Source organism: Colias eurytheme, chromosome 19 (genome assembly GCF_061535395.1).
Source record: "Colias eurytheme isolate Ceu_HAF_F1 chromosome 19, ilColEury1 Martin Lab GWU primary, whole genome shotgun sequence".
NCBI lineage: Eukaryota > Metazoa > Arthropoda > Insecta > Lepidoptera > Pieridae > Colias > Colias eurytheme.
In genome coordinates, this window is record NC_142998.1 from 8,374,148 (window position 1) to 8,389,284 (window position 15,137).

The window sequence follows — 15,137 nt, forward strand, 5'->3', positions numbered from 1 at the left end:
ACCCTCTATATGTGTGCTAAATTTCATTGTAATCGGTTCAGTCGTTTTTACGTGAAAGAGTAACAAACATCCATACAAATTTTCGCCTTTATAATAGTATTAAGATATTCAAAATGGGTTCATAAAGTTTATCACTTACACCACACATAAACTTTTACGAAGCAAGGTATATCGTAAAGTTGTTACCGCTGTTACATCGCGCATCGACGTGGACGTGATGTGTCACATTCGTGTATGATAAATTTATGTTTGGATTGTTGTTTGCATGGCTTTATGCTGTAAGGTGTAATGGGTCAGTGTCGCTATTAAATGTTTTCAGGGTCGTAATTTTTTAAGTAGATTGCGTGTATTTTGACAACGATTTTTGAATGAATCGAGTGAGTATGAAAGTGAGGTTAGATTGAAGAATATTTCGTTTTTATGTAAATTTTATTAACATACATAAAGGAAGCCACTGATAAAAATCTTATTTAGTTAGTATTTAAATGTAGTTAACATCCATGAATCATTTTCTTAATATGTTGAGTACGCATACGTGGGTATACGAACAATAGTGCCCAATCAGCTTCAATGCTTACTTAAATGTGACAGAAACCAGTCAGCCTTTTTAATAATTTATTAGATTTAACAACATATTATTAATCAAGTTTGCATCTTATTACACTCAAATTTTATTATAAACGTACATTAATGTTTTATCAACAGATGAAATTTCATAATGTATTTTTATTTTTAATGGTGTTTAAAGATTCACGGGTACCTAGGTAATTCATTTTCATATTGACTGTGCTGACAAGTGTCGCAAAATTCCAAAACACCTTTTATTATTTTCAAAAATTCCCTTTATCTTTTTTGGATTTATAAATTCTAAATTTATTTTCCAATTGTAATATTAAATATCATCGTAGCAAAAATTTTATTTTGCTTTATTTTATAATGAAATAAACGACCAAAATATTATTATGTTTCTCTCCATAATACACGGGTATTTCCAGAAGGAAGATACCCGGTCTTTTGGGAGGCTTACGTGGGACACAGGCCCATAGAGAATTTGAATGTGTTTCGGGACACCAGCCGCAGCATGCCGATGTATTCACTATAGAGATACAGCCCTGGGCAGTCCGCGGCCAATGTAGGATTATTACCAAATATGGGAATTAAAAATCTGGAAAGGAGGTGTTCGGTGGGTTGGTAATATGGACGTCTTTTCAATATTTAAAATTGAAAGTTATGGCAGACGGTGACTCGCCAGCTATATTATTATTAAGCAATAAATTCATAAAACAAATCAAATTCTATATTTCAAATATATTTTTTAAAAATAAAATATTAATTTTCATTTTTTGCATTTCACTTTGAGTTCAGTTATTTTCGTCACTATATTATTTTCAACAAATCCCAAAAAATTACCTAAAAGTGTAAAAGCTCCAAACTTTTACACCCTTGCAAAACTGTTATTTAGTTTCCACAGATAAGTCAGTAAATCCACTATCAGAGTTTTAACAAAATTAGAATCTTTGAGCAACGTAACGAACTAAAACAAACTTACTACAATTTGAACACAAAGCACAAAACTTAGTCCGACTTGAACACTAAAAGCTAACAGGGTCCGGACTAGACTTCAACAGTTTATCTTTGAATGCATATTGATCTCGAGAGAAGTATATCCGTGAAATTGTTATTTTATATTTTAATAAAGATTGGAAAACAAATTATTAACATAGATATAATATCGAAAATAATGACGCTAAACCCTTTTTTATGTTACAAAAAAGACATATATTTTTATGAACTGCCACTTTGTAAATTACGTAATACAATTTAAATTCTGTATACTGAGGGCCGATTTTTCAATGCTTGGATAAAACTTATTCGTCGAATAATTTATAAAACTACCATTTTAAAAACGTATTCTAATTGCCCGTATTTGACAGTTTACGTGACATTTTAATATTATTGTGTGATACTTTATTGGACGGATAAGTTTTATCCAAGCATTGAAAAATCGACCCTTAATCACATAAATTTTAAAACATAATCTCTATATCTCTATGATCTTAATACCACAGATTACCATAGTTACTACGTAATTAGCACCACGAATTCCGATTCCAAACCTCTTCATTACCGCATACTGTAACACCATACCAGTTATACAAAGAAGTACTCAAATCAAATTCTTGTACGATCACATAATACGTACACCTATTAACCGTCCGCGTCGCTCGAATACCGAGCGCGTACGATAAATTCCTTAGACACGTCTATGTAAATATTAGTTTATTTATCCAATAGATGTACGTCAGTACGTGATGTAGCATAAAACGGGGCTTCACGTGAGATCTGAAAAGAATATAATGTATGGAATATCGTTCAAGCTTCGTTCCATATTATGTGATATTATCGCTCCTATATTTTATTTTTTATAGGTATGTAGAAGCTTTGTAAAACAAAAACTGTTCTAAGATCTGTTACATCTGTAAAGTGTGTACAGAAATACGTTTCGAATAACCTATAGGAATAAAAAAATATGTACATATTTTATTTATATTTTTACTTCATTTTTATGTTAACTTCATATTATAAGAAAACATTACATATTTTAAAATACATCAATGGCATTAAAAGCAAGAGGTTCTTGCTTTATTGATATTACCCATCTAAAAATCAAAGATGGTAGAAAGGTGATATTGAGCCAATCATATCAATTTCTGGCAATTTGTGTAAACAATTTCAATAAGTAGTTATTTTTTTCGTGAGAAAGTTTACTTGTGGATATTTTTTTGACTTTCCTACTTTTATTATATTATTTATAGAATTTCACACGTCATATTCAATCATCATATCCCATATCAAATAAGCAGGTAATATTCCGTTCGAGATGGCCAAACATGTCTTGACCTCTCAAAATTGTATATCGAATGACACCGTAATAGGGTCCCGATGCGTACGTTATCAAATTTGGAGTCAGACAAGAAAATTGTGTTGATACGAAATGCTGCCAAATAAAATTTTCCATTTCCTGAACTGAAACTATTTCGTTATAGACGAATACGAATATTTTTATGTGAACATTGAGCTGTTGGTATTTTGCGTTTATTTATGTCCATTATTTTATTTTCAGAGTTAAAATGTAAAAAGTATAATCTCGATTTCAGTATATAAAATACATTTTTACTCTCATTTTTTGTCCCAAAAATCATGTCAAAAAATCGCTCCAACGTGATAGAAACACAAACAACCTTTGCATTTACAAGGATAACGGCCAATTAAAAGAAAACAACAACTCAATCCACCTATTTTCGTACTTAACATTATTCCGTAACCCAATTTGTCATGGCCCATTTTCGATACAAGTGTTTTCATATGATAGAGCCCTTTCTTCTTACCCTGTAAGCACTCGTCGAAGCTTAGGGGAATGAACGTCAAAATTGAATAGCAACTGAGGGTTCTTAACGTGAGGTCACAATACTTATGAGACGGTTAATACTTGGTTAGACATCTATTATTATGAAAAATCAAACAATACATACAATTGAATTCGGATCAAGTTTTTATGTTTGTATTGTAATAACTAATGAATGTACAAACATATTTTACTAAGGGCCGATTTTTCAATGCTTGGATAAAACTTATCCGTCCAATAAAATATTACACGATATTAATAAAATGTCACGTAAACTGTCAAATACGGGCAATTAGAATACGTTTTTAAAATGGTAGTTTTCTACATTATTCGACGAATAAGTTTTAAACAAGGATTGAAAAATCAGCCCTTATATTTCAAAATACATATAGGTCTAAGTTTGATTACAATAAAGTCACAATATTTGGAGAAAATGTATTTGAAAATACATCGGCATCTCATTATAAACACCTAAAGATGAACGCATGATAATATATTCCGTAAATGAGGATGTTTTCAATATAAATTGAAAGTATTGATGTTGGACAATTCGTTATAGATTTTAGTGACGCGTAGTGCTTTTAATTAATGAAGGCGGTGTAGAATAAATGGAGTAAATATTTTATCTGTATTTATTTGATACACGACGAATTCAATATTCACATCGGGAACGGTAACCTTCTATAGTTTTTAATTGAGTCTTATCATTTATACTTACGTAATAAAAATAAAATATCTAAGTATTTATATTTCAATAATACCTATTAATTCAATTGAAAAGACGAACTTAAAGTAAGCAATATTTTAGGGGTAAGTATACTTTATTTTCGTATATTTATTTTACTATCAACTTTAATATATTTAATGTAACGTAGGAATATTAAAAAAAGGATAAAGTACTTAAGAAATATAACTCCTGAAGTCGATTGCATTCAGCGTTCAGTAACAACTACAAAAAACATATTAATTTTTAAATAAACGATCTGCTTCTAAAGTAATTTATACAAAATGACAAACAACCAAATGTGTTCACTGTTCACCCTGACACCCCAAGCGCAAATCACTCTTAAACGAAACCCATAACGGAATAAAAAACGAAAAATACCGAAACCGAGTCACACCCGTAACGCATTAATAACTATGAAATATATCCTCAACGTCAAACCAGTACATGCACTCGCCTCCCATTGTCTGTCTGACAGACATTTATCATTTCCGAAAAACATAAAACCGAGGAAATCCGCACAAAGAAAATTTTGAGGAATGGTATCCAAGTGTACCAAGTTTATATCAAATCTTTTATTGTACACTTTTCAATGTTTTCAATGATAATGATAATTCTTATGAATATTAACTCGTGAATAATGTAACATTTATAATCTCTCTTTTCTGGACAGGAAACAATTATAACAAAAACAAAAATAAAATAAAATTGTTCCCTTAATACAATTACAACTGCACACTAAATACGTAATTAAATTGTTTTTCAATCAATACATTATGATTTATGATAATAATAGACTAAAACTTCCATAACACAAATAAATCGACAGCTAAAAATGTATTTTACATGATAAATAGTTATTTGTTATATTTGTTAGGGACAGTTCTTGTTCTGAGAAAACAAATTTCCTGGAACCCAGTCTTAAAGGTTCAAATTAAAAAAATTAAAAAATATACTTCAATAAAATTTCACTACACATAAGACTACATATTAACGACATTTAAACCGTTAAAATAGAACCTACTAGAACTGAACTTTAGAGATTCATAAAGCCAAAGTTACAAGCCATTACATTTTAATAGAATGAAGTCATGTTGGAACAGTTTAGCATTCATACTTCTTTGTCTCAATGTTGTGTGTACAATAATGAAGAGATTTATATAATTTAAGCCTTATTATGTTACATACCTTTGAAAATAGAGACTAGATAAAATCTTAAAAACCTATAATCTCAATGAACATTAATTTCAAAAGATTCAATTATGCACACAGATCTTTAATTTGTAAAAATAATCATAACAATTTAGTGTAAAAAAAATATCAATGATTCTCGAATTATCTTATCAGTATACATTATGCTTCAGCGTTATCTTTATGTCCTGTGTTTTATCAAATACATACCTGTAACATAAATTTCTTTAAAAACTGTTCGCCATTTAATTAAAAACAAAGCTAAGTACCTCGAGAAGCGTTTATTATGAAATATAATTTGTCAAAACACAAATTGCTCCGCCAGATGGTTGCCACTGAAAATTTTCTTGCATTCAACATCGTCTTATCGATTAATCATTCTTCCTCAAGCCTTTCAGATATCTTGTAATAGAATTTTATACTTATTTCCGAGGATCTATCAATCACCAAGGACCTATGAATCTATTGAAAATGAGCATCAATTATAAAAGTGATTGTCGGATTTTATGTGCATATTTATTTTGTCCTGTTTGCTTTGGGTGTTGAGGAAAAATATAATAGATTGTTATCAGATTTTAAGGATCTTTTACAGAGAGGAAAAAGCGTTAACTTGTTGTATGTGTCTGGTTGAAACCCTAAACGTATTAAATATTTAAAAAAAATAGTATTTTAAACTAATACATTTAAGGTAAAATACACTAAGCTTATTTAAATTGAAAAATTAGAACTCTTCAACGGTTCCTAACCCGCTTTATTAAGTATATTTACACTAAAGACTCAACATCAAAGCGCGTATTAACTTTTCATCAGTTATCTAAATAAGTATTAGCTTATACATTACGGCTTCGAATACATCACGTACGTTGCCATGTAAAATTCGCAAGTAAGCATTTTACACAAAAATGGGTTACATAGGCCAAAGATTATTAGATACATCACGGATTCGCTGGAGATCGTGTGAGGAGCCTCTTATATTGAGTACAGACTCATTTCACTGTAAGACTAGGAAATATTCGCAAATTAGACCGTGTTTAATGAAGAATTCGCAATCGCGGAAAATCCAACTACGATTTTTTGAAAATAGCAGTTGATTACTATGTTTAAATTTTTTGCTATAAATATGCAGTGAAATTAGGATTCAAATCTGTCCAGGCGTTTCAGCGTTTACAACACAATACAAAACAAGAATAAGATTAACTAACAGACATACAAACCGACAGACAAGCATAGAAACACAGGCAGAGCATAAAAATACATATTATTATACCTATTCTTTTAACAATAAATAATCCAATTCATTGTTTCAGTGCGTTAATAAAAATCCCGCAAACATAATATTATATATATTGACGACGCGAAAGTTTTGCAGATTCAATAATTTCACACATTTATTACGATTACTTCCTCTTTTGAGGTCAATAAAAATAATATGCTTTTTTGTACTTACTTCTGAGTACAAGTAACGTTTTAATAAAAAACAAACACTTATCATTTTTCCATTAACCGAAAATGGATGTTTCTTTCGAAAATGGATGTTTTTCATATTGTATTTGCGTGGAAATTTACAAACGGCTCAATATAAACACCTTATTTCATCTCTATCAAAACTTATATCCATAAAACGGTTAAACTTTCGGGTTGAAAACTTAACTTTTTCTTGAACGGGCACCACTTGACGTGGGTGTGGAATACCTTTAACTTATTAAAGTGGTCAGGATAAAAGTTTTCGTGGTATAAACGATTTACGCCTTCGTGTATATGAGATAAGGGTTTTTTTGGGTATAATTTAACAGTATAATATTATCATAATATACCTGTTATGGTTATTATATAATCGGTAAAAAAATATACCAAAATGTATCTTTTAAATTTTTATGCATAAGACAAGATTGTATTGCACGACTCATGATGCGAAGCATCAGAGAGTGCTTTACGATCGAAAAATTTTTTTCGCCTCATTTTTGCAGCTATTCTTATTATTATAGCCTTGTTAGTTCACGGTAATCAAGATATTTCAAAAGAATTGGAAAAAAACACCGAAATAGGTCAAAAAATTTTCCTGTCCGTCATGTGTGAAACCTGAAAACACTATAACTTGTGAATAAATCCATCATTTGAGTTAATTTTTTTTTTAAATATTCTAATCGACGATTGTAGGTCACTGAATGCGAATGATTAATTAATTCAGTGTCGTTTAATTGCAATTAATAAAAAACGAAAACTACAAGACTGTATATCTATATATATATATTTTTATATTTCATAATTAAATGAGCATTATGAGTCGTGCACTTTTGGATTTTCCAATTTTAAAAATATTTTTAAAACTTTGTTAAGCAGTTATTCTTTCAAAATAAGGTGAGTTTATGGATTTTTTTTATTAAGGTATCTAAATAGTAATTACAAAATCTAATAAAATCTTAAAGAGAAATGTTATCTATTACGTACACAATGTTTTATACTAAACCTATTAATAAACTGGAACCTGTAGATTATAGAATTATTTTATCTATTTTGTAACTAATTAATCAACAACTAAGAAGTAACAAAACAACATATTAAAGCCCAACCGTATCCCATATCGTCAACAAAAGGTTTCATCAGAAAAGTTTTTATTGCGCGAAATCCAATGAAATAGTTAAGAAATTCGATGTTCCTCTAAAACAAGCTATTTACTGACAACCCAACTCCCATTCTTGCGGACCCAAAAGACTTGAGATGAAGGAAGGAAAATAATTGTGATCCAGGTAAAGATAAAATATATGAAGCTATATATAAACTTTCGTGTTGAAAGTAGAAATTGTATCTAAAAAAATAAAACTAGCGAAGTAAATGTTTTCAACATAATAATTTTGAAGTGTTTAGTCCCATTAAATTTTATTTCCTTTACCAAAAGTAGCATAGGCCTTGTCTCTGTTACAAAATTTTATGAGAATTGATCCAGTTTCGACTAGAAAGAGTAACAGACAGACAGAGACACAATAGTTTTAGAATTTGCATATGCCATAATAATCATTGATATCGCTATAAATATCTTCACTTGTGAGGTGGAACGCATTCCCTATAATAGATATAGAGCCAATAAAAGTTACCACAATTCGTGTTTGAAACAGACATGTTGTCGTTATAAAAGTTTGTTTTTGTTTTATTTGAGAATTCTATGAGATGACTTTATGGTATTATATCGATAGTTTATTGCAAATAATTTCCTTTTTGTAACAATCGGCTTAGCAATATAATAATAAGTTAAAGTAATGAAGTACCTATATAAAAAAAATAAAAATAATATATTTGTTCGATTAAATAATTCAATTTTCATGTAAAAATCTGTATGGCAATATCGTATTATAGGTAAACTTGATTTACCTATAATTAAACATTAAGCTACATTATTATTGTACAGAAAATGACATCAGTACTAATGATGGCTCTACGCTGTTATTTATAATGATGGTGGAAGAATACGTTATTTACCATGATATTAAAATATAATACAATTTATATGATGAACTTCTGAGTTACCGGCTCCTCTCTGTAATAACCTTCGAACCCATAATAAATAAATCACATGCATTATGAAGATTCATAACAAGTCTAGTTAAATAAATGAATAGACTGAATTTATCAACAAACACGAACAGAATCGATCTCCAAAACTTCCGAGGAATAAATCTCCGTTAAGCCTCGTAACTTTTCCATTTAAATAGTTAATGAGCATTAAGTATGTACAATTAATTCATTGTAATCACCCAGATCAAGGCATTAATACCAGCTCAAGATTATACGCTAAAGTGCTATCAATACCACAATTAAGAATACTTAAGAAATTACGCTTAAGAATACTTAAAATATTACGCTTCTTTGATACCTTTTGTTATTATATTTTAGGCTTCGGTTAGTCTTGGTTTTATAATTTACTCCGTTATTTATAATGACTGTATTGTCATAAATTGTAATGATACATTGTGAGCAGATACTTTAAATTCGTAATAATTAAAAACATAGATATGTTTTATCATGGAGTCCCGTATGACCGAGTACCCTGGAGGGAAAGCACACTTAATGATATGAAAAAAAATCTGAAGGGAAACATTCTATTATTTTTTGAAAATAATGTATACTGCAATTAAAGATTTACGAAAATTTTCCTATCACTTTCGGGAATCGTTACGATCAAAATCTGTTAAAATTAAAACTATTTTCCTACCTATTTATGATAACGGAAAACACAAAATAATCAAGTCACAGAAATCAAAATTCTTTCGACCTCTTTCCCTAATTCAGGTGACCCTTTTAATTATGTCGGATCCTCATGGGAAACGTCGGTTTCAATTCATTACGTAAAAAAACAGAATCACAGAATCAATTACACATTTCGTAAAATTCTGCATAAATTGGTGAAGGCATTTATATTCAACTACATCTTATCCATCTTTCATAATTGTTTTTGTTTTTATATAAATAAATAATAAATAAATAATGAACTCTTTATTAGCAGGTAGGCAATATTAAAATTAACAATTTATGTACTTACAATCTACTTAATCTAACAACCTACCTGCTAAAAGGATTGAAAAAATATATCAATACCTATTTATAATGAATTTTGCCACCAACACTACGTGTCTAAGCAAATAATTAAAGCAGTTTAGTCCCATGCCCCCTTGGGGACAGATCCCTCCACTATTTCCCAAGTATTAAAGCTTCAATTCTACTCGACTGATTAATACGCGGCATAGTAAAAATAGCGATGCATTTTTCCAACAAAATTATACTAACAAGATATTTGAAGATGTTCGGAGTGCTATTGAAGCGCTGCCTTCACTAATTACACCAGAACTTGAGTTTCAATTTAATTGACTAGCGATATCGTGAAAATTATATTCCGATGTTCTTTGAACGGTAATATGATCTCTGTTTATTTTCTTTCGCCTTGTTTGCAGTATGTTATGTTCTGGTTAAATGAGCAAATCATTTGTATTTAAAAGTTTATTAAAAATATTTTAAGTCCTTAAATAACTAAGAATAAAGTATTTTCCATTTTATGTAAATAATAAAAAGAAGTTAAAATTTAAACCTTTCATGTACATTGTTCAATCCAATATAAAAGATAAGTTTCGTCTCGAATTTCCATACAACAAATTTTCTACACAAAATTTATGTCACAGGGTCGGTTATTATTGAATAAAATATCGAGACACGATATATTATATTGTCGATCCTAATGCTTTGAAATTAGATTTATTTCACATTCATTTTCGTCTTACAATCATTGTTAAAAAATATTGTTAAAAGTTTAATTATTATTATTAAGACTTGGATTGGAGATGGACTTGGATGGATTGGATTGGAAGATTTGGATACAGTTAGTAGTTACTAAAACCTCACATAACTCTCTTCGAATTCCAACGTAAACAAATCTCAATTTAACTAATTATTTCTTTATCCATTACGATTAGCGAAGCATCCTCGAAGGACTAAAAACTCAGCCAAATTTCCTGTAAAAGAGTGATCAGAACAGTCGCAATTAGCATTAATTACATACAAAATGGCTTAAGCTAACCGACAAGTTATTTATCGTAGCTTCGTCCAAAAAAAGTAACATTTAATATGCAAGCGGAAGAAATTATTCGCCACAAATGGCCAATTTGCCGCTATTTGGCAAATATAATTGGCGTACGTTGGTGTTGTACTTTTTACTTGGGGGTAATTTTCCTGATTAATTCGCGAAGCCGTGCAGGAGGTTGGTGAATTTTGGCAACACTGTGGCCGCTATTTACAAGTGCAATGTACTTAAAACACCATAAATGTTTTATTAGTAATTTAGTGGATAATATTTTAAATTCATTGTATAGTGTTTTTAAAGGCTCGTCGTTTAAATTTTTTATAAGAGTATCTATACTATAATATTATAAAGCTAAAGAGTTTGTTTGTTTGAACGCGAATCTCGGGAACTACTGGTCCGATTTGAAAAATTCTTTCGATGTCAGATAGCCAATTTATCGAGGAAGGCTATTAGGCTATGTCTCGTTAAGACAGGAGTGGAGCACTGTGGGTAAAACCGCGGGAAACAGCTAGTCTTAGAATAATTAGTGACTAAAGTGTAGTGATATGTTTTATATACTCGTTGTTTAATAACTCAAATCTGGGACATTGAATGTAATTGTTGAGGTACCTATTATACAAAAAATGATTTTATGACAGAAATGTTATTAGCCCAGTATTAATTTTCATAAATGTTATTAAAGAAGTATTACGATAGTGCACTCTGAGCTATGAAGTTAACTTTGAACCATCTCGTATATTAACTTTATTGAAGTCTGAGATTAATACGGTGTTATTAAAGTTTTTATAGAAAATGTTGCTTGTAATTAAATTACATATATGATAATGATATCAATTTATATTGTTTATTTTATTATAATAAATAACAAACAAACACACAAACTCTTCTCCTAAATTATATTAGAGTCCTCGCATAGTTAATAGAAAAAAGTAAGTGCGCCATGAATGTTATGTCCATTTTTACATAATCAGCGTTTGCAAAACTAAGTCTCATTAGACTTATTCAACCAATGGTGGGACACCCTGTATATTTAATACTGTTTCCTTCACATATGGCGATGATATCTATATAAATCCTTGTTTCGTATTTCAATGCACATTTATCAAATGTATGTTTCGTCGCGATACGCGTAGTGGAACGCAGGTGTTGTTAGAACGAGAAGTTCGAACAGACAATTCTAAATTCTTATATAAAAATTACTTCAAAACAAAACAAGAATATAAAAATAAATAAAATCAGATTATTCTATACGATATACTTTATTGCTTTTACTTTTTATTTCTGAAGTCTCACACAATAACAATAGCCTTTAAAGTATACAAATTGCGTAATTACGTATTCAAAATCGTATAAAATTATGGGTTCGCTTTCTTTATCTTTCAAAGAAATGCTATCATAATTCTTAGCATTAGGCTCAATACAATTCAATTTTCTTTTGCCTTTGTTATTTATAGAGCCATAAAAAGTAAAGGATTTTCGTAATATGCTCCATATTTCCTGAATTTGATTTTTATCTTATAATTCATTTTAATCGCATACAATTTTCGGGAACGTCTTTTGTGTAAATATTCAATATTTTGAAAAGCACACATTTTCAGCATTCATTTACCTTACTTTTGCCATTGAGTTTTTAAGCTATTGCATAGCTTCTATCGCGGGCCTTGAGCGCGGGGACCAAATCCAGAAATTTAGTACTTAATGAAAAACCTCACGCTCCCCACTCCGACGGGCGCGGAGGTGTGGCTTGATAGCTTTACCGCGGCAGTCCCCGAGTGCCACACATCTTTTTATTTTCTAATGTGTTTCTAATATTACGTTGAAATAAAATAAAAAGTTTGATTACACTGAAGTAATATATCGTATGTATAGAGGATATCATAAAATTGTTCATCGGATGACATCACTCAAGGGACATTACGTCACAATTCATATTTGCGATATATTGGAATTTTATTTGCGACACTTTATCCATTATATGAAGGTCCGTACTCAAATTACCTTTTAAATCATCTCTTTGTAAAGTCTTTTTAATTTTTTTCCAATACCTGCATCCCACGTCTGAATCACTTGGAAAAATCACTCCACAACTAATTACTTGTCTTTACGAGGTATTTTCCTTTCTTATGAAAAGTTCATCAACTTCATAACGGATGAAGTCTATAAGCTGAAGATGATATTGCGAGCACAGACCATGTATTTCTAGATGAAGCCAATGCATCTTGATATTATTGATGATTGTATGTATGCAATTTTGTGTTACTTAAACTAGTTCTTTTTTTTAATAATTTTATAGAGTTCTGTCTCTACATCATTCAAAAACATGATATTAATTATTTATTTGAAAAATAAAATGTAATAAACATTCAAAATTAGACTTCTTGCAAATGAACGAAAAAAATATACCTAAAACAGATATTATTTAATGTGTTATCTCTATACGACGCGAAATCACTTTATGAACTTCGTTCAAACCTCTATCATCGTAATTAAGCTCTTTACGCTCAATCCTGGCACGATTAATTATCTAGTACATATAAGATCCAGGGTTATGACGTATGCCACTAGGTCTTCTAGTACTTAGTGGTGTAAGCTATCGTGTCTAATGAAAAGCGAAGTCAGACGAGGTGTGATGAATATTAAGTACTAAAGAGCAGAACGAATTCGGAAACTTCAATTGAAGTTATGTTTGAGATACGTAGCATTAAAGTTATCGGAGCTAAGATTTAACTCTTGAAATCTGAGGGGAATTTTATGTGGAACTTAATAAAGTTCTTCGTGTGTAGACTTTAAGATTGTGGATTGTTTCTTTTGATTTAAGGGATGAATATGTTATCACATCGTAATGAAAATATTAAATTGAAAATTAGGTTTAAGTTGAAATAAATCTGCGCATATATGCACGATCAATTCCAATGAACTGAATAAATACAATCCTAGTATGATAAAACACATATTTTTCGTTTACAAATATTTAATCTGATAATATGTAACTTCACTTCACTTAAAGCCAAACTCACAAAACAATTTTTTTTATTGGATTTTCATTTTTTTTCAGCTATATCCCGCCAGGGAATAAAGTGTTCCTGATGACGCATGACCTATACAAAATATACGCTATGAAAACAAATGGACACAAAATGTTCGACGCACCCTCAACCCATGTGTTAACAAAAAGCAACAGCTTTATCAGTCAACGCCTAGAATATTACACGATAATTCAGGCTCGAGGCAAACTCGCTTGAAAATTAATTAATTGCTGCATACCGCTCCACGTGATCGTCTGCCTTGGAATGCTTTGTTTTATTTGTACAGGGATTTACGGGTGCCTGTACATGACAGTAATGTGACGTATTTAAATATAAATCGAAGCGATGAATGGAATCTTTATTAAATGCGGGATGTTCAGTTTGATTGTGTGTGCGTCATGAGTGGACTTGTTTTTTATTTACCTACCTAATACTGCGACGCCGGCCGACCGTTTGGAAAACGTTCCAAAACTGTACCGAAATGTTCCAAAATTGATTTCAGTGCAAAAAACGCTTTCTCTAAATTGTGACAAAATAGACGAAAAACGAATGACATATTTAATGTTAATGATTTTAAATTGGGCTCGTTCAGATTAATATTTCAAGATCACGTCATGGCAATACCGTCACATCATGGAGTATGGTGACGATTTTGGTATCTTTGAATCTTGCCAAAGAAGTTTCACTTCTGACACGTGTGCTTGGCATCTGCGCTCTTTTTTATATTGAGATTTTATAATATTGTATTTTATTGTTGGAATTTCGTTTTCAATCTCCTACATATTAATTCTAATGATTATAAAATTGATCCCTCGTTGTATTAAGTTACACACAAGTCCCTTTTACTAAATATCCAACCAAATATCTCAAATTTAGCATATACAACGATAAAGTGATTACGGCACGTCCCTTATGATTTTAATTTCAATAAGGTTTTATGTGTTTTATCTTTACAGTACTCTTTATGATGAAATAAAACCGGGGTCGCCCGGTCAAGGGTGGCTATTACCAGCCCTCGTACCATGATTTAAGCAGTATTATTTCCAATGTGAAAAAAGAACAGCGCTATATAGGTCGTATAGTGCTATCACTTTCCCACTCTGGAAACAAAACTGCTATAAGACATCATGGAAATCCCCTGAGCCTATTCGCGGCTGAAATATGTATGACTGAGTGAATGAAGGGAACTGTAAAACATTGCAATGCTTTGAAACGTCTTTGCTT